Source organism: Neophocaena asiaeorientalis, unplaced genomic scaffold, assembly GCF_003031525.2.
Source record: "Neophocaena asiaeorientalis asiaeorientalis breed wild unplaced genomic scaffold, Neophocaena_asiaeorientalis_V1.1 scaffold14, whole genome shotgun sequence".
Taxonomy (NCBI): Eukaryota; Metazoa; Chordata; class Mammalia; order Artiodactyla; family Phocoenidae; genus Neophocaena; species Neophocaena asiaeorientalis.
Genome location: NW_020175192.1, coordinates 7492759 through 7511565, shown reverse-complemented (window position 1 = coordinate 7511565; position 18807 = coordinate 7492759). Strand labels below are relative to the sequence as shown.

At 36.0% G+C, this 18807-nt stretch overlaps 1 protein-coding gene, 1 non-coding gene and 1 pseudogene across 2 annotated transcripts in view; all 3 read left to right on the top strand.

Annotated features, from left to right (window-relative positions):
• Nucleotides 1-18807, top strand: part of UNC5D (unc-5 netrin receptor D) — a 584073-nt gene that overhangs the window by 199456 nt on the left and 365810 nt on the right. The window lies entirely within an intron of this gene.
• LOC112413261 (uncharacterized) lies at nt 2625-2719 on the top strand (annotated as a pseudogene).
• Nucleotides 14053-14181, top strand: LOC112413256 (small nucleolar RNA SNORA18). Its single transcript, XR_003005932.1, has one exon. It is a non-coding gene; the product is annotated as a small nucleolar RNA SNORA18 (small nucleolar RNA).

The window sequence follows — 18807 nt, the reverse complement described above, 5'->3', positions numbered from 1 at the left end:
CCCCCCCCCCCCACACACACACACGAACCACTGTCACTGCTTGTGTGTCTCTAAGTACATTCACAGGAGCCAGGCTGGTTATGTCGTGCCCTACAGATGCCATTATCACAGCAGCCCGCTGACCTTCCCTCTTTAACATTTCTTCTCTCTGAAATGTCCTCTCTCTCCCCATCTTGTCACTGCTCCTACTCTAGATGATAGAGATCATCTCTTACACATACGAGCAGAGGTCTTCTTCATTCAGGTTAGAAACCATATGACTTATTTCTTTCCTTCTGTTGATTAGTAGACCCATGGGCATAGAAATTGACTCAAATTGTCAATGATTGGGTACAATACATAGGAAGGTGACAAATACTTGAGCTAACACCACTTCAGGCAAGTAACGGTTGGTCGCCAGATTAGTAATTATGACTGATTTTTAATAGGTGCCATATTTTGAAGATACAGCCATTGGAAAATATCTCCTGAAGGATGGAAAACTAGGTAGCATCTTTTCTACAGAAGTATGAAGGGTGACTGCTGTTGGCTTTAATTGAAACTAAAGAGCTCGAGCTGGAGTCAGTTAGGACATAAGATAGCAGCAAGGGATTTATAAACTGAAAGAAGTTAATAAAGAGAATAGTAGTTCTGAGTGAGCTTGAGTGATTTCCTTTGGTTGAGCTTTTGTATGGATAATGTGGCAAGTGAGACAGTGGATGGCAAAGCACACACTTTGAAAATGCAAAAGTCTATAGGAATGTAAGAGATAATTAATACAGCACCTATATAACTAGGTAATTAATACAGTATCAGTGTCATATATTTAATTTTTTATTTACCCCATTAAAAAATAAAAAGGAACAAGAGGAAGTAATTTTAATGATATATTTTATTTGACAGGATATATCCAAAATATTATTATCGCTTCAACATGCAGTCAATCTTTTACAATCTCTTTAGTACTGAGTTTGGGGACTTTGGTGTGTCTTTCACATGTACAACACATTTCAGTTTGGATTAACATGTTTCAAAGGCTCAGTAACTCATGTGGCTACCACATTGGACCTGTCAGACCTAGGGTATCTGTCTAGGAATGAGATACAAACCCCGGGATTCTTGTGTGAGCTGCAAAATCATCTATAAAGCTTTTACAAAATAAGCTTTCCTAGACCCCATTCGTAGAGGCTTTGACTTGGTAAGCCTGGGGTGAGGTCTCAGCATCTGTTTACGAAGTTCTGTGCGTGATTTTGGCAGTGACTTTCAGGTTCAGCTTCGCACGTGAGCCTCCTGAGGGGGGCTTAGGCCTCACGCCTCTCCCCCACTCTAACTGCTCTTTTTTTTAACTCAGCAGATAACAAATTTGTTTTTATATTAAGCAAGGGATTGACGTATTAGCTGCTGTAACTTAATCAGTGAATTTTATAGGAGTGCTAACTTTTTCTCTCCATTTAACCCTTGGTTGTGGGATAGTGGTTAGTGGGGCTATTTTTGGGGGGGTGGGCTGCACCGTGAGGCATGTGGAATCTTAGTTCCCCGACCAGGGATCGAACCCGCGCCCCCTGCAATGGAAGTGCGGAGTCTTAACCACTGGACTGCCAGGGAAGTCCCAAGGGGCTATTTGTTTAGAGTGTGGGTGGTCAAGTACAGAGTTGAAACTGCCCCTCTTCTAGCAGAGGTGAGTGCCGGGGAAGTTGTCTTCACTCTGTCTTCTGCCCCCTTGGATGCCCATTACTTGTTTAACTCTCTGTGTCGCAACAGTCAGTAAAAAGGCAGAAATCTGGGAAGGTTCTGTTTCAGCCCCTGGCTAAATGCATTATTCTTTTAGCTACGCTTTTAAGCTTCTTGGTGCTTCTGTTTATCCAGCCACAAAATGTGGTAAATGCTGATGTATATACACTCGGAGACCCCCAGGTTAAAACACTGCTGTGCTCTGTATACCATGTCACCTCAGGATTATGGTAAGCTACCCAGCATGCCCGTGAGTTAAGTAAGTGTTTATAGAAATTTGAACAAGACTGTGCTTGAGAAGGTCAGAATGACTTGCTCAAGGACAGTGCGTTTCTCTAGGGCTCTGATTCTTCTGCCTCAGAACCAGATGAATTCCTCCTACTGACTACTTTTCTAGTCATCGGCTTCCTTTTCTTCTACCCCTTCCCCTGCTCCCCACTTCAGAGAGTTTAGATGGGCAGGCTGTGTGCTTGTGAAGATTTGCTTTCTGGTGACATTACCATGACCTGTTTTCTAACCCTCTCAGGGTTGGAAGAGACCTCAAAACCATTTAGTTAACCTCTAATATGATTTTTGCACATCCTTTTGAATATCCTGACATTTAATCCTCTAGTTTATTTTTTAGCAACACCAATGATAGGAATTTCACCACCTCCTAAGCCAGTCCATTTCATGTCTAAACGGCTCATTTTCCCCTTTAATTTAACTGAAATATTTATTTCTGTAACTTCTACCCTTTGAAAACATCTAAACATGACAACCCTTCAAGTATTTGAAAATAAGGATTTTGGCCATGACACTCCCACTTCCATCAATATATTCCACCTGCCTTTTCTTTTTAGATTGAGTGATTCTGAGTTCTTTCAAGTGTTCCTCAGAAAACATGGTTCTAAGTTTCTTTACTTTCCTCTGAATGGACTTCAAGGACTATATATTAAATGTGATACTTTAATTAGCATGGCCCCTGTGCGAGTATGACACGCAAATCCGTGGAGCGTTCCATATTTTTTAAACATAAACAAGACGAAAAGACAACCCTCCGAATGGGAGAAAATATTTGTAATGAAGCAATTGACAAAGGATTAATCTCCAAAATTTACAAGCAGCTCATGCAGCTCAAAATCAAAAAAACAAACAACCCAATCCAAAAATGGGCAGAAGACCTAAACAGACATTTCTGCAAAGAAGATATACAGATTGCCAACAAACACATGAAAGGATGCTCAACATCACTAATCATTAGAGAAATGCAAATCAAAACTGCAATGAGGTATCACCTCACACCAGTCAGAATGGCCATCATCAAAAAATCTACAAACAATAAATTCTGGAGAGGGTTTGGAGAAAAGTGAACCCTCTTGCACTGTTGGTGGGAATGTAAATGATACAGCCACTATGGAGAACAGTATGGAGGTTCCTTAAAAAACTAAAAATAGAACTTCCATATGACCCAGCAATCCCACTACTGGGCATATACCCTGAGAAAACCATAATTCAAAAAGTCATGTACCACAATGTTCACTGCAGCTCTATTTACAATGGCCAGGACATGGAAGCAACCTAAGTGTCCACCGACAGATGAAAAGATAAAGAAGATGTGGCACATATATACAATGGAATATTCCTGAGCCATAAAAAGAAATGAAATTGAGTTATTTGTAGTGAGGTGGATGGACCCAGAGACTGTAAGACAGAGTGAAGTAAGTCAGAAAAACAAATACTGTATGCTAACACATATATATAGAATCTAAAAAAAAATGGTTCTGAAGAACCTAGAGGCAGGACAGGAACAAAGACGCAGATGTAGCGAATGGACTTGAGGACACTGGGAGGGGGAAGGGTTAAAAAAAAAATGTGATACTTTAAATATAATCTAACCAGCACAGATTCACAAAATATGGATGAAATAAGGAAAATAAAGGAGCAACGGAAACCTCTGTGAAGGCTTTCTTTTCTCCTCTGAGTGATCGTAGAATTCACAATGTAGAAAATAATCGTGCAGAAAACTTCTTGCATTACTTTTGTGAAACCAAGTAGGAGAACAGTGGGATCTTTCCTTTGCTAAATATTGCTTTCTGGTATTACACTAGCAGACTTGTTTTCAGGTTAACTTAATATAATAAGTAAACTATGCTCTGAAGGTCTTCTGTAAGCATCTATATGCTTGTATTCTTACCTTGTAGGCATCTATCTCTTTCTTGTACAGGGAGCAGACTTAAAACTATTAAAAAGTGGTATTTTTAACTTCTGAGTCTTGTTGCCCCTGCATGCCCCTTTTTAGTGTTTGAAATTAAACAGCAGGGAGATTTCGGCTGAATGGTCCAAAGCCATTATAGTGAGTTAGACCTCTGAGATGCATTCCACTGTGCAGAGCCAACAGACTACTTAATCCACATCATTGCCTGGCCTCTAGGGTGCGCACCCAATGGAAGGCATTTATTTACCAAATTAAAAGCACAGCAAGTAAAAGCCAAGGTATTATGCAAGCCCATTTATCGACTCTATTCTGCTACTGTTTACTAAATTTCTCAGTGATGGAACATGATGGACGAGTTGATTCTTACAGTCACGTGGCTCCACTAAAGATGAAATACATCTTCCCTGCTTTATTCCTCTTGCATTGACAAAGCAGCTTATGGTAGAATTGGCAGTTATCCAGCTCCAGCTGGAGAGAGTATGTAGATTTCAAGGTTTGTTTTTCTTGTTTTTTCATTTCTGAATTATTCTATCAAGACCGCTAGATGCAGCTACATATAAAGAGATGCTGGCATGCTTGGGATTCAGTGCCCGGTTCTCTCGTCTGCTTCCCTAAGTCCCTTCTTTCTCTTCTAGTGGATGTTCATATATACATAGGTGAGTACACACATACATGTACATGCATGGGTGAACATGGATCTCTAAAAACCCACCTGTGGCTACCTCAGGTAGCATCCACCCAGTCAGTAAACAGAATGAGAAGTCCAGGGATTTTTCAGGCTACCACTGTATTGTGTGTTAAATTCTACTTGCTGAAATGCTTTTATCATCAAAGAACCTCTCATCTTTTTTAGCAGGATGGATGATAGAGCTGGATATCTTTGTCCACCATCAGCCCTGAGAGACAAAGGGATTTATGCTGCTCTTCTTTAAAAAAAAATTTATTTTATTCAAGTATAGTTGATTTACAATGTTGTGTTAATTTCTGCTGTACAGCACAGTGATTCAGTTCATTATGGTTTATCACAGGATATTGAATATAGTTCCCTGTGGTGTACAGTAGGACCTTGTTGTTTATCTAGTCTCTGTATAATAGTTTGCACCTGCTAATCCCAAACTCCCACTCCATCCCTCCCCCTTGGCATATGCTGCTCTTTGAAGAGTGGGATGTTAGATATAATAGTGATGAAATGTGGGTAGACAGGGGAGAAATTGTTTATGTCATTATTTCATTGAGGCTCTTTCTGCACTATGCTTTCCTAACCCCTGTCCTTTCTTGTATACTGACCAGGCTGGATTAATTTATTCTTGGTTCTCTTTGACAATTTTGCCCTCACTGATAATCTCCAGTATGAAGTCAAATTGATCAAACCAATGTTTTCTCTGGAATGCTCATTCATGAGTCACAGGCTTCTGGGATACATTTGCCCTTTCCTGCTAATAAAATTGCAAGGCACTCTATGCCAGGGCAACTTAAAACCTATGCATCTAAAACTCATGGGTACCCTGGGTCTGGTGAGTGTATCATGGAATTGTAGTTTACAAACACTTTCAACAGCCAACTTATTTTTCAAACTAAATCTTTTCTGGAAGCTCAATATTGGATATAGATAAATGAAGTGTAGTTCTCAGGTGGAACTGAGGATGGATAGTCCAGAATCCCATGGCATGATATGCTGAGAAACTTGCTTATATGGTTTCCTCCTTATTCACTGACACTAGACTGAGGGACCCAAAGGTATGTCACATCATATTTTTAATCCTACTTCTTGCAGAATAATGGATGGTGCTTCTTCCTGGCACGTTTGCGCCCCACTTAGGACACATTTTCTGTTGTTCAGTATAAGGAAAACACGCTGGTGTTCAGAAACTATGACATGCACGCACATATAGACCACACACACACACACACACACACACACACACACACAGAGAGAGAGTAAATTTTTGTTGGATATCCATGTATCTCATTGGATGCCTGAGGTCAGTTAACAAGTTACTGTTGAAACCTTGATCATCAAGGACTCAGCTATCAGTTTTCTAACATCGCTTAACTTGGGCAACACAAAACAAAACAAAAATCTGTAGTAGTGAGGAAGTATCTCACTCATGAAAAACAACAACTGCAGAAACCAACCCTCACTGGGGAGATAGTGGCTACTCTCCTGACCATTTTAACTTTTTGTTAAAGGCTTTAGTGCCTTCAAATAAGCAGTAAATAATCACTGGAAAAGTAGGCAATTTACAAAGGAATCTAATATGGTAATTGATTAGTCACTGAGAGAACGGGAGATGTTGCTAAACTGTAGTAAATCCATCTCTTTGCCCCAGTTTGCTAGTTAAATGGAAAATATGGTAGCAATGAAAGTGAAATCTGTTGGCTATTTTATGCTTCATTTACATTGTATAAAACACACATCATAGATGATTGTCAGCATGAATATGGACTGTGTTTTTCAAAAGCTCCGTATCCCCCTTTCTTCTTTGATGATGCAGAACAGGGTGTAGTGGGGGTTAGTGGCATTAAGAGGTCAAAAAGTGTTGTACCAGAGATTTTTAACTATAGATTTTTCATAATAAATAAACTGAGGTTATAAATTGAGCAATTAATTAGATTTTTCTCCATGTAACCTGTTCTTCCTATATAAATACTTTAGTGGATAGAGTATTACTAACTTAGTGTTTGCCTCTGTAGTGATGACCCAGGTGAATTTATTCAAGCCCAATTGTTATTTACAATGTCAATGTCAAAATTTTTAGATACTTTTGCCACAGTATCTCTAATGTATTGAACTTTAACCTTTCCTGAATTTATTTTATTGTGACATTGTGATTTTTTATTATTTAACCTTTCAGGTTGAAAATATTCCTTGGAGAAGTGAGTTTCATAAGCTTATTCTACACGTTATAAAATAAAAATTTCTCCCCATTTTGTCAATGTTATCACAGTATAATTTACGTACAATAAACTATATCTATTTAAAGAGTACTCTTTGATGAGTTTTGATACCACCACAATCAAGTAAAGAACATTTCCATCACCTCTGAAAGTTTCTTGGTATCACTTTTTGTCTATTCCAATCCCAGCCCCAGCCTATGACAACTACTGATCTTAATTTTTGTCACTATAGAACCTAATATTTTGTTTGAATTTGCCTTAAAACTACCTTTTAAAATGTCAAGACTTGGTTTTTTTGCTGTTGGCAAATAATGGTAGAAGGAAAAATATAGTAAAAATTATATTGTTTGGCTTTTCATTTGGGAGGTATAAAGCCTCTGTAAATATAATGGATTATTTGTTAAGAAGTGCTTGAAGATAACACCCTAAAATCTCTATTATGTCATTATCTAGAAATAACACACAAACATTACAAATTTATACCAAAGGATTTTTTATGAATAAAGTACAAGACCCCTAAACATCAAATATTGAAAACAGGTTTGTACTATTTTTGAGACTGTAGTACATAGTTAAGTTTCACTCTACATTTTTATAATGTTCGTTTGGTTTCCAAACTTAATACAATGTAATATTTAATTTAAAAATCATTTATAAGTTGTGCTTTATCTCAAATAATAATAGTCATAATAAATTATGCTTAAAATAAAGTGGCACGGACCACTTGTTAAATAGAAGGAAGTAATTTTCTGTGCAAGTTACGATTAACTTTAAATACATAGAGTATTAAAAGGAACTTTATGATAAAATATTTAAAAACATATTGATTGTAACTTAAACTGTCTTCCTTATTATGTCACAGAGGAATGATTAAGAGCATAGGTTCTGGGGCTTCCCTGGTGGCGCAGTGGTTGAGAGTCCGTCTGCTGATGCAGGGGACGTGGGTTTGTGCCCCGGTCCAGGAAGATCCCACATGCCGCGGAGCGGCTGGGCCCGTGAGCCATGGCCGCTGAGCCTGCGCGTCCGGAGCCTGTGCTCCGCAACAGGAGAGGCCACAACAGTGAGAGACCCGCGTACCGCAAAAAAAAAAAAAGAGCATAGGTTCTGGAGTTAGGATATCTGGCTTGGAATCCTGGATCTGCGGTGTACCAGGTGTGTGATCTTGGGGAAGTCATTTAATTTCAGTACCCTTCTCTATAAAATAGGGAAAGTAATGCCAACCTACATCACAGTATTGTTGGGAGGAGTAAACAAGTTTAGCCATGTAAAATGTTTAAAATAGGATCAGACATACAGGAAGACGTCTATTATTATTATCCCTCCCCAAAACAGTTAATTCTCCCAGTTTTGAAAAAATAATATATTATTATGTCACAGTTCAGCATTTCAGAAAAATTTGGGAAACAATCCACTGGAAGATTTCTCATTTTCATTCTCTTATGAAATATTTCCTCTCTTTCTGGCCCTATGGTACTGTCCCAGGTGCTGAAAAGTCCCAGTCCCTTTTTGCTATACTACCCTTTATACGGAATACTTTAATTCTAACTAGAATCCCTTGGGTTACAGCATCCTGAGATTGGTGCATAATTCTATGAAATTAACGTTGTCTGCTTGGTAGTAGAAAAGCAAGGAAAAATTGTCTGATGATGGAAAGACGTGGGAAAATGGGTCACTTGTCAGTTAAATAACAAGCCATCTCTCATCTCACTTGCATTGAAACCACATTTTGTGTATTTTTCATATTTACATGAGAGTAAAGGTTCCCAATTTCTTAATTTAATTTGCCAAATAGTTGGCTGTCCTGCCTAAGTACTTTTGATCTGCAATCACTTTCAAGGCCAAGGCAGCTTTGTCTAGTGCCAGGAACAATTAATTTCTCACGACTCTAATAAAGAATGTTTCACTTGGTTGCACACGTAAATAGTGAGTTTGTAGTCAAATAAACAAACACACAAACAGAAAGGATATTCACAAATTACTTGTGAGATTTCTGGAGGTCAGTGTCCATGTCTTATACATTATTATATCCTTGACAATCAATAGTGTTGGCACATATGAGGCACATAAACTCTTGAGTAATTGAATTGACTTACTTGATTTCCAAGGCTAAGTCTGAAAGCTGAAACTTATCTTCATTGACTGTCTTTTTCACATGAAGATTTGGATGATAAATTTCTACTGGTATGTCAAATTTCTCTAAAAAGAGCAATAAGCAAATTGTAGGATGGATAATCTAATGTAGTGATGAGGGCTAGAGATGAGATTGTTCCACTTGGTCAGTAATATTCACAGGTAGCTTGGAATCTCCTCTTTCATCTCAAAATGTATATATTTTTATATATATATAAAAGAATATATATAAGAATATATATTCTTAGTCCATTTGTTAAGGATATAACATAGAGCCTTAAATTATATATATTTTCCATATGGATTTGCTAAAATTTCTTTCTTGGTTTATGATGTGAATGATATACAAGAAGAAAAACTCACCAATTAACTCCTAAAGAAGGAAATAGTAGTTTATACATGTTTAAATGTGTAAATTCTATCAATCCCTCTCAACAAAAATATAATCATAAAAGTTTACTCAACTCTGTTGTGAAAGACTAGTGTTAAAAAATAGTTGTGTAACGGGGCACATATGCTGAGTTTATTATTTCAAGTGTCCTAAAGGCAGTGGTGCCAGATTTAATATGAGGCTCCTCTAAAGATGCTAATTCCTATTAGGAGAATTTTGTATATTCTAATTTTGTTTCCCTCCGGATTTCTACTTATTGTACTAAAAACAAAATAATTCCAGAAAGAAAAATAATAGTTGTGTATTTTATTAGCATAGGATATGAATAGAATTAATTGGTTTATAAACCATCAGTATTCAGATGCCATAAGAATAAAGAAAATCCTAAAACTGTTTATATTGTAATATAAAATCATTCTTGGGTTCATGTTAATGAAGAGAACCATTTTCACTGACAATCGCCCTATATTCTAATTTATATCAGTGAAACTTTATCAGTTAAATTTTATTTAACAGGTTATTTTTTCTAGTCTGTTTTGTTTGCAGTATATTCTATTATTCTCACTTTATTTAGAAGATAATTTACCTTTTAAAGTAGCTTTTTTTTTTTTTTTTCTTTTGCGGTACGCAGGCCTCTCACTGTTGTGGCCTCTCCCGTTGCGGAGCACAGGCCCCAGACGCGCAGGCTCAGCGGCCATGGCTCACGGGCCCAGCTGCTCCGCGGCACATGGGATCTTCCTGGACCGGGGCACAAACCGGTGTCCCCTGCATCGGCAGGCGGACTCTCAACCACCGAGCCACCAGGGAAGCCCTTAAACTAGCATTTTTTTTTTTTTTCATTAAGGATTTAAAATACGTCTCTGGATAAAACACTAAAATCTGCTACCTGACTTGAGAAAGGAAGAATTTTAACTTTTATTGCAAAGCCTAATAATGACTGTTATGAAATTTTAAGATTTTATAGTAAGTTAAATCTAAACAATTTCATACGGATTTTTGTATATTAGCTGACTCATAATACTGAAATATAGAAATAAATTTAATAACATTTTAGTGAAAATATAGCAAGTTCTAATAAGGATCAGTGGTTCAATTTTGATTTTAAAAGCCATCAATTGTTGCCTTAGAATTGTTCCAAAATGAAAATACCTTTACTGGGGGCAGGGGAAATGTGGAAAATTAAAGGGAACAGTTTTAAAATTGTTTTAATTTTAAGTAATAGCTGTGTAACAATATCACCTCTTAACTTCGTAAATGAAAATATAGAACAGTTGCTTTTAGCTTTTTTAGATAATTTTGGTTTTTTTGAGAAGGAAGTGTTTCCCAGAAATAAAATTATCATTTTCCTTCCTCCTCTTCAATTCCCCCTGCCCCCCACCCCTTGCATAATTGTGATTCTCCTGCTGTAAATCTTGGGTGATTATCTAACTTAGAAATGACTCATATACCATTTATTAGGAACCATGTATTTTTTTAAATTAATTTTTATTGGAGTATAGTTGAGTTACAATGTTGTATTAGTTTCAGGCATACAGCAAAGTGAATCAGTTATACATACACATATATCCACTCTTTTTTAGATTCTATTTCCATATAGGTCACTACAGAGTATTGAGTAGACTTCCCTGTGCTATACTATAGGTTCTTATTAGTTATCTATTTTAGATATAGTAGTGTGTTTATGTCAATCCCAATCTCCCAATTTATCCCTTACCCCCTTGGTAACCATAAGTTTGTTTTCTACACCTGGGACTCTATTTCTAGTTTGTAAATAGGTTCATTTGTGCCATATTTTTAGATTCCACATATAAGCCATATCATATGATATTTGTCTTTCTCTGTCTGACTTAACTTCACTCAGTATGACTGTCTCTAGGTCCATCCATGTTGCTGCAAATGGCATTATTTCATTATTTTTTATGACTTAGTATATAGCCATATATACTCCATTGTATATATATATACCCCATCTTGTTTATCCATTCTTCCATCGATGGACATTTAGGTTTCTTCCATGTCCTGGCTATTGTAAATAGTGCTGCAATGAACATTGGGGTACATGTATTTTTTTCAGATTATGGTTTTCTCCAGATATATGCCCAGGAGTAAGATTGCTGGATCATGTGTTAGCTCTGTTTTTAGTTTTTTAAGGAACCTCCATACTGTTCTCCATGATGGCTGTACCAATTTACATTCCCACCAACAGTGTAGGAGGGTTCTCTTTTCTCCATACCCTCTCCAGCATTTATTGTTTGTAGAGTTTTTGATGATGGCCGTTCTAACCAGTGTGAGGTGGTACCTCATTGTAGTAATTATCTACTACAGTGCCACATTTAACTTAGAAGTGGCTCATATACCCATTCATTAGGAACCATGTATTTTTAATGATACACCAAAATTCGAAAGCAAGTTAGGTACCTGAGAACTGTCATAAAAGTTCTTTACTAGATCAATTTCCAACAAATAAAACCTATAATTTATGTTACAGAGTTAAAATATTTTCTCTGGCAAATGATAGACCAAGAGCAATGATGCTGTCAATTATTAATGAAAGGATGGGAATCAGCCCTTGGTCTCTTCAAGTTGTGTGTGTGTGTATGCATGCACACGTGTGTGTTCACGTGTGTGTGTGATTTTTGTTCGGTCTTTCAGTACCCTTCATTATTCTTTTACATTAGCTAGTGCTAAACTTATTTTTAAAAATGTCAGTGGCCTTTAAAACTGGAAAGACTGTGGAGTATTATTTTTTGAAGGAGGTTCAGTAATTTGGGTCAAAAAATGCTTTTTACTTGATTTTATGGGGGCATCTCCAGATCATTTTATCTTTATTTTATATATGACCAACCATTTGGCAGATCCTTAATTTTGTTTTGGATATCTTAAACATGATAAACAGATAAATTAAAAAAAACTCATTAACAATTAAATATGATCCAGATACTAATACAGACATTAAGGATTACATATCACTTCAGGAATAAGAGGAGTGGCAACGGTATAACTTTGCAGTAGTAAAAACGTATTTTCTGACTTTACTCTTAAGTTTTAGTCATTCTTCCATGCATTTCTGGGGAAAACTGGAAAAATAAATTGCCTTAAAATGACTTAGGAAGAATGGCCTTGGAAATTGTGACAACACAGTTGTGTGTTGTGTGAGATCCATGTGTGATGACCATAATACAACTGAATGTGTCATTATAATGTTTCTAAGCCTATGAAACAGTAAAAAAAAAAATCTGTACAAGGGGAAACAAACTTTTTTGAAGATAAAGTGAAAATATGTCTTAAGGGCCAAATAAATTTAAAATCCAATCAAATGATATATCTAAGACAGCTGTGAGTGGGGAGATACTGTAAAACTTGAATTTCAGGTGTTGGAACTTGCCTCTTTGGGGTTATAAAGTCATAGACATGGAAAGTATAAAGTGTTCAGAGTTCCTCTGAGGGTGTCAACAGTGCAGTCAGCCTCTTAGCTTGAATTTCTGGTCATTTTGAGAGCTGTAGAACACTGGGAAGTCAACTCCAAGGTTACATTGTGGGGACTGAAATAATTATTTCCTTGGGAGTAAGCATTTGTCAAACGCTTAGAAAGTTTTATCATGAAGTAAAAGAGGTATTTATCTCATTGTATTAATATTTATATAAAAAAGGATTTGTAAAAAACTGTACCTACAATATTTAACATTTGGATTATTATAAAAAATAGATTAGCCTGTGACTCTAATTCTAACTTAATTATTCAAATTTTTAATTTTAATTATTAATTTAGAACCATGATTTTTTTATGACTAATAATTTATTTATTGGAGTGTAATTGCTCTACAGTGGTGTGTTAGCTTCTGCATTATAACAAAGTGAATCAGCTATACATATACACACATCCGCATATCTCTTCCCTCTTGTGTCTCCCTCCCACCCTCCCCATCCCACCCCTATAGGTGGTCACAAAGCACTGAGCTGATCTCCGTGTGCTATGCAGCTGCTTCTCACTAGCTAGCTATTTTACATTTGAGAACCATGATTTTAAATTGAGTTTTAGTAAGCTTGTAAACATTATCAGAGTGCTTAATATATAAATGTTTTATTTCTTCACATTATAATTTAAATATATTTGATGTTAACAGTAATTTAAGTGCTCAGTAAGGTCTATCTGTAACGCTATTAAAGTATTCATAATATTAAATATATAAATAAAGTTTCAAATGTTTGAAGATGTTTAAATCTATGGTGAATATAAACATTATCCAGAGCACCATTAAGGGTAATATGGTTTTTTGTTTTTTTTGCGGTACGCGGGCCTCTCACCGTTGTGGCCTCTCCCGTTGCGGAGCACAGGCTCCGGACGCGCAGGCTCAGCGGCCATGGCTCAGGAGCCCAGCCGCCCCGCAGCATGTGGGATCTTCCCGGACCGGGGCACGAACCCGTGTCCCCTGCATCGGCAGGCGGACTCTTAACCACTGCGTCACCAGGGAAGCCCTGTCTTATTTGAAATTTATTGTGCTTCTTAGAACTGAGTTTTGGTGTCTTTTAGCAATTCTTGGAAAATGCCAGCCATTATTTGTTTGAAGGGTCCCTCTGCCCCTTTATTTCTACAGTCATCTCCTTCTGGAACTCCAAGTTTTATATGTTAGACCTTCACACACTATCTTTCATGTCTTTTAACCTTAGCTTGTTTTCCATATCTTTGTCAGGATTTCCTATTGGATTGTTTCTTAGGAATTATCTTGTCGAGGTCTATCCTGATGGGGATTTTTCTGTAAACCTACATTGTTGGAAATGCCTCAGAGTAACTGCGTACTTTCCTTTACTCATGGAACTACCTGTTAGATCTGTGGGAAAGAAGTACAAGACAGAGCTGCCAAGTAAACTATGAAAAACCTAACAGTCAAACTTTTTTTTATCTTGGGTATTGGCATATCCCGATGATCTGTACTCTTCTAGGGTGTGATGGCTTAGGAGTGAATATGATTTGAATCTTATACATTTTTAGAGGATGTCAAATTCAGAACCAGGCAGATCCATCTCCCGACCCTAAACATGGTCCTAGAGTAAATCGCTTGAGGAAATTGGATCCCGAAGGGTACAGGTGGGGAATTTTGAAGTGTGTCTGTATTCCATTGGAGATCAAAGAAACCTAACTAAAAGAATTGTGGGCTGACTCACATGACAACTTCTTTTTGAAAGGGCTATTTTATCTTGAAGGTTATGAGTTTGGAGGAACTTAAGGTGATTGGCAGTGGAAAGAATCAGAACATGTGAAATTCCTTAAAAATTTATTGACTTAAATAATTTTGTCTGTGTTACACATAATTAAAAAAAAAAAACAACCTTTACACTTCGCGCAGAAAGTCAGCATACATTTTTGGCTCAGAGTTTCTCTAATGTTTTCTGTGGAAGGAATAATACCATTTATCAGTTAAAAAAAAAAAAGAATTATTAGTCCATTAATTTTCTCTTCAGCTGTGTCTAATCCATTATAAATTCATCCACTGGATTTTCCATTTCAATTATTATGTATATTTTTCCTGGAACTTCTTTCTGGTTCTTTGATAAATCTGTATTAAAAAATAGAGTTCTGTACTCATATTTTCAAACCTTTCTTTTTTTATTGAGGTATAATTGACATATAACATTGTATTATTTCCAGGTGTACAACATAATGATTCAATATTTGTATATACTGTGAAGTGATCATCACAATAAGTCTTGATAACATTTGTTAACATACATAGTTACAAATATTTTTTCTTCTAATGAGTACTTTTAAGATCTACCCTCTTAGCAACTTTCAGATATGCACTATAGTATTATTAACTATAGTCACCATCCTGCACATTACATCCTCATGACTTAATTATTTTATAACTGGAAATTTGTACCTTTTGGCCCCTTTCACCCATTTCTCCCATCCTCTGTCTCCTACCACTGGCAGCCACCAATCTGTTCTCTGTATGTATGGGTTCCTTTTGTTGTTTTCATTGCTGTTGTTTAATTCCACATATAGTTGAGATCATACAGCATTTGTCTTTCTCTTTCAGACTTATTTCACTTAGTATAATGCCTTCAAGGTATATATATGTATATCTCACATCCATTCATCCGTCATCAGACACTTTGATTGTTTCCATACCTTGGCTATTGAAAAAATGCACCCGGAAATGGAATTACTGGATCATATGGTAGTTCTATTTTTAATTTCTTGAGGAACCTTCATACTGTTTTCCATAGTGGCCGCACCAATTTACATTCCCACCAACAGTACATAAAGGTTCCCTTTTGTTTTTTTACTTCTTTGCCGACACTTGTTATTTCTTGTCTTTTCAATGGTAGCCATTCTAACAAGTGTGAGGTGATATCTCATTGTGATATTGATTTGCATTTCCCTGATGACTAGTGATGTTGAGCATCTTTTCATGTACCTGTTTCCCATCTACATGTCTTCTTTGGTAAAATGTCTCTTCAGATATTTTGCCCATTTTTTAAAAATTGGATTTTTTGTTCATTTGTTTGTTTTTGCTATTGCACTGTATTGAGTTCTTTATATGTTTTTGGGTATTAACCCTTTATCAGATACATGATTTTGCAAATAGTTTTTCCAACTCAGGAGATTGCCTTTTCATTTTATTATTTCCTTTGCTGTGTAGAAGCTTTTTGGACTGATGTAGTCCCACTTGTTTATTTTTGCTGTTGTTGTCTTTGGTTTTGGAGTCAGATTCAAAAACTCATTGCCAAGACTAATGTCAAGGATCCTACATTCAAGTCTTCAATCCTTAATTTTTGTGCATGGTATATGATAGTCTACTTTCATAATTTTGCATGTGGCTGTCCAGTTTTCCCAGCACCTTTTATTGAAGAGACTATCCCTTCCTCATTGTACATCCTTGCTTCCTTTGTCATAAATTAATTGGCCACAGATGTGTGGGTTTGTTTTATTTGGGGAATCTCTTTTCTGTTTCATTGATCTATATGTCTGATTTTTATGCTGATACCATACTGTTTTGATTACTGTAGCTTTGTAATGTAGTTTGAAATTAGGGTGCATGATGCCACCAGCTTTGTTCTTCTTTCTCAAGATTCCTTTGGCTATTGGGATATTTTGTGGTTCCATACAAACTTTAGGATTGTTCATTATATTTCTATGAAAGATGCTATTGGAATTCTGGTAGGAATTGAATTAAATCTGTGGATTGCTTTGGGTGATATGGACATTTTAACACAATTAATTCTTCCAGCCCATGAGCACAGACTACATTTTTATTTATTTGTGTCTTCTTTAGTTTCCTTCATCAGTGTAAGTTTTCAGTGTGCAGGCCTTTTACCTCCTTGGTTAAATTTATTCCTAGGTATTTTATTCTTTTTGGTGAAATTGTATATGGGTTTGTTTCCTTAATTTCTCTTTCTGGTAGTTTGTTGTTAGTGTGTAGAAATGCAACAGATTTTTGTGTATTAATTTTTGTATCCTTCAATTTGAATGAATTCATTTATTAGTACTAACAGTCTTTTGGTAAAACTTTTTTATTTTTTGAAATACAGTTGATTTACACTGTTGTGTTAGTTTCTGATATACAGCAAAGCTATTCATTTAAATATGTATTCGTTTTCATATTCTTTTCTATTTAGGTTGCTACAAGATACTGAATGTAGTTACCTGTGCTGTACAGTAGGAACTTGTTGTTTATCCATTTTATATATAGTAGTTTGTATCTACTAATCCCAAACTCTGAATTTATCCCCCTGTCCTTTCCCCTTTGGTAACCACAAGTTTGTTTTCTATGTCTTCGAGTCTGTTTCTGTTTTGTAATTAAGTTGATTTGTGTCATATTTTAGATTCTACATATAAGTAATAGCATATGATATTTGTCTTTGTCTTATTTATTTCACTTAGTATGATCGTCTCTAGGTCCATGCATGTTGCTGCAAATGGCACTATTTTATTCTTTTTTTATGGCTGAATAATACATAAACACACACACACACACACACACACACACCACATCTTCTTTATCCATTCATCTGTAGATGGACACTTCACTTAGGTTGTTTCCATGTTTTGGCTATTGTAAATAGTGCTGCTATGAACACAGGGGTGCATGTACCTTTTCAAATTAGAGTTTTCTCCAGATATATGTACAGGAGTAGAATTGCTGGATCATATGGTAGCTCTATTTTCAGTTTTTTGAGGAACCTCCATACTGTTTTCCATAGTGGCTGCAAGTGAAACTATTTTAAAATACATGTTTAATAGCAATACTTGAATATTGTTCTATTTACTACTGTCAGTTACTATAACAGAACTTCATTAAGAATATTTCCTTTTCATGCTTGGTTATTCTTGGTGACAAAGCATGCCCTCGTGGTCTTAGGATGGATATTGGATATATCATTTTCATTATGAAAATCTAAACATATGGCATGACTGTTAGGTGTTTCCTTGAAAACTGTCACATTTTGCTACTATCAGTGGCTTCTTGATGTGTTAATGTATTACATTCCCTCTTCAGCATTGAAGAAATAGATGATACTTCTGTAAGATATAGCTGCAGTGGACAAAAAAGTAATCCTTTTGATCTGTGTAAAATGATCAACTAAGTTCTTTTCTGGCAATAGATAGACAAACAGATATTCTTCCCAATATCTATCAGTGTTAAGGGAAATAGAACAACATTTATAGATGATTGCCTGATGAATACCCATTAAATACTCTAGACCATTAAGTGTGCTAATATCTGTCCCAGGATTAGACTGAACCAACATTCGCATACCTGAATGGTATGTTATTAGCTTCCTGTAAAATCACTCACACTTTCCTCTCTTCTGAATTATGCTTTGGAGGGTGCCATTAGCCAATATCAAAAGATGCTATAAGAAAGAGACCTGTAGAAAAATTTCAAGTCTGCTGTAAAGATGTTGTCATGATCTTTGTTCGTGGGATTGCAGTACCCCTTTTATGATTTCCCTTAAGCAGAAATGGTTTGCTGCTTTCTGCACTTTAGTATCAGGAACAGTTGGGTTTCTTCCGAGCAGTTGATTTTTTTATCTTCTTATGGATCCTTGGTTTGTAAACTTATTATCTTTCTTTCACGGAGAGGCCAGAATACTGAATCATATGTTAACTTATTTGATACTATAGTTATATCTGGCTCCTTTTAAGTCCTTACTTTATTTTTCAGTACTTTTTTTCTCATTTCTTCAGCTTTATGTTTTCTTGGTATATTTTGTTTTATTTTTTTAATTGAAGTATAGTTGATTTACAATGTTGTGCTAGTTTCCAGTGTACAGCACAGTGATTCAGGTATTCTTTTTCAGATTCTTTCCCCTTATAGGTTATTACAAAATACTAATTATTTTTCCCTGTGCTATCTAGGCAAAGATGTACGGTGACCTTATATATAGGGAACCCTAAATGCCTTTTTACTCACATATGCTATCAAGTAATCTATATGTATGTGTATATATATATATATATATATATATAAAAGAG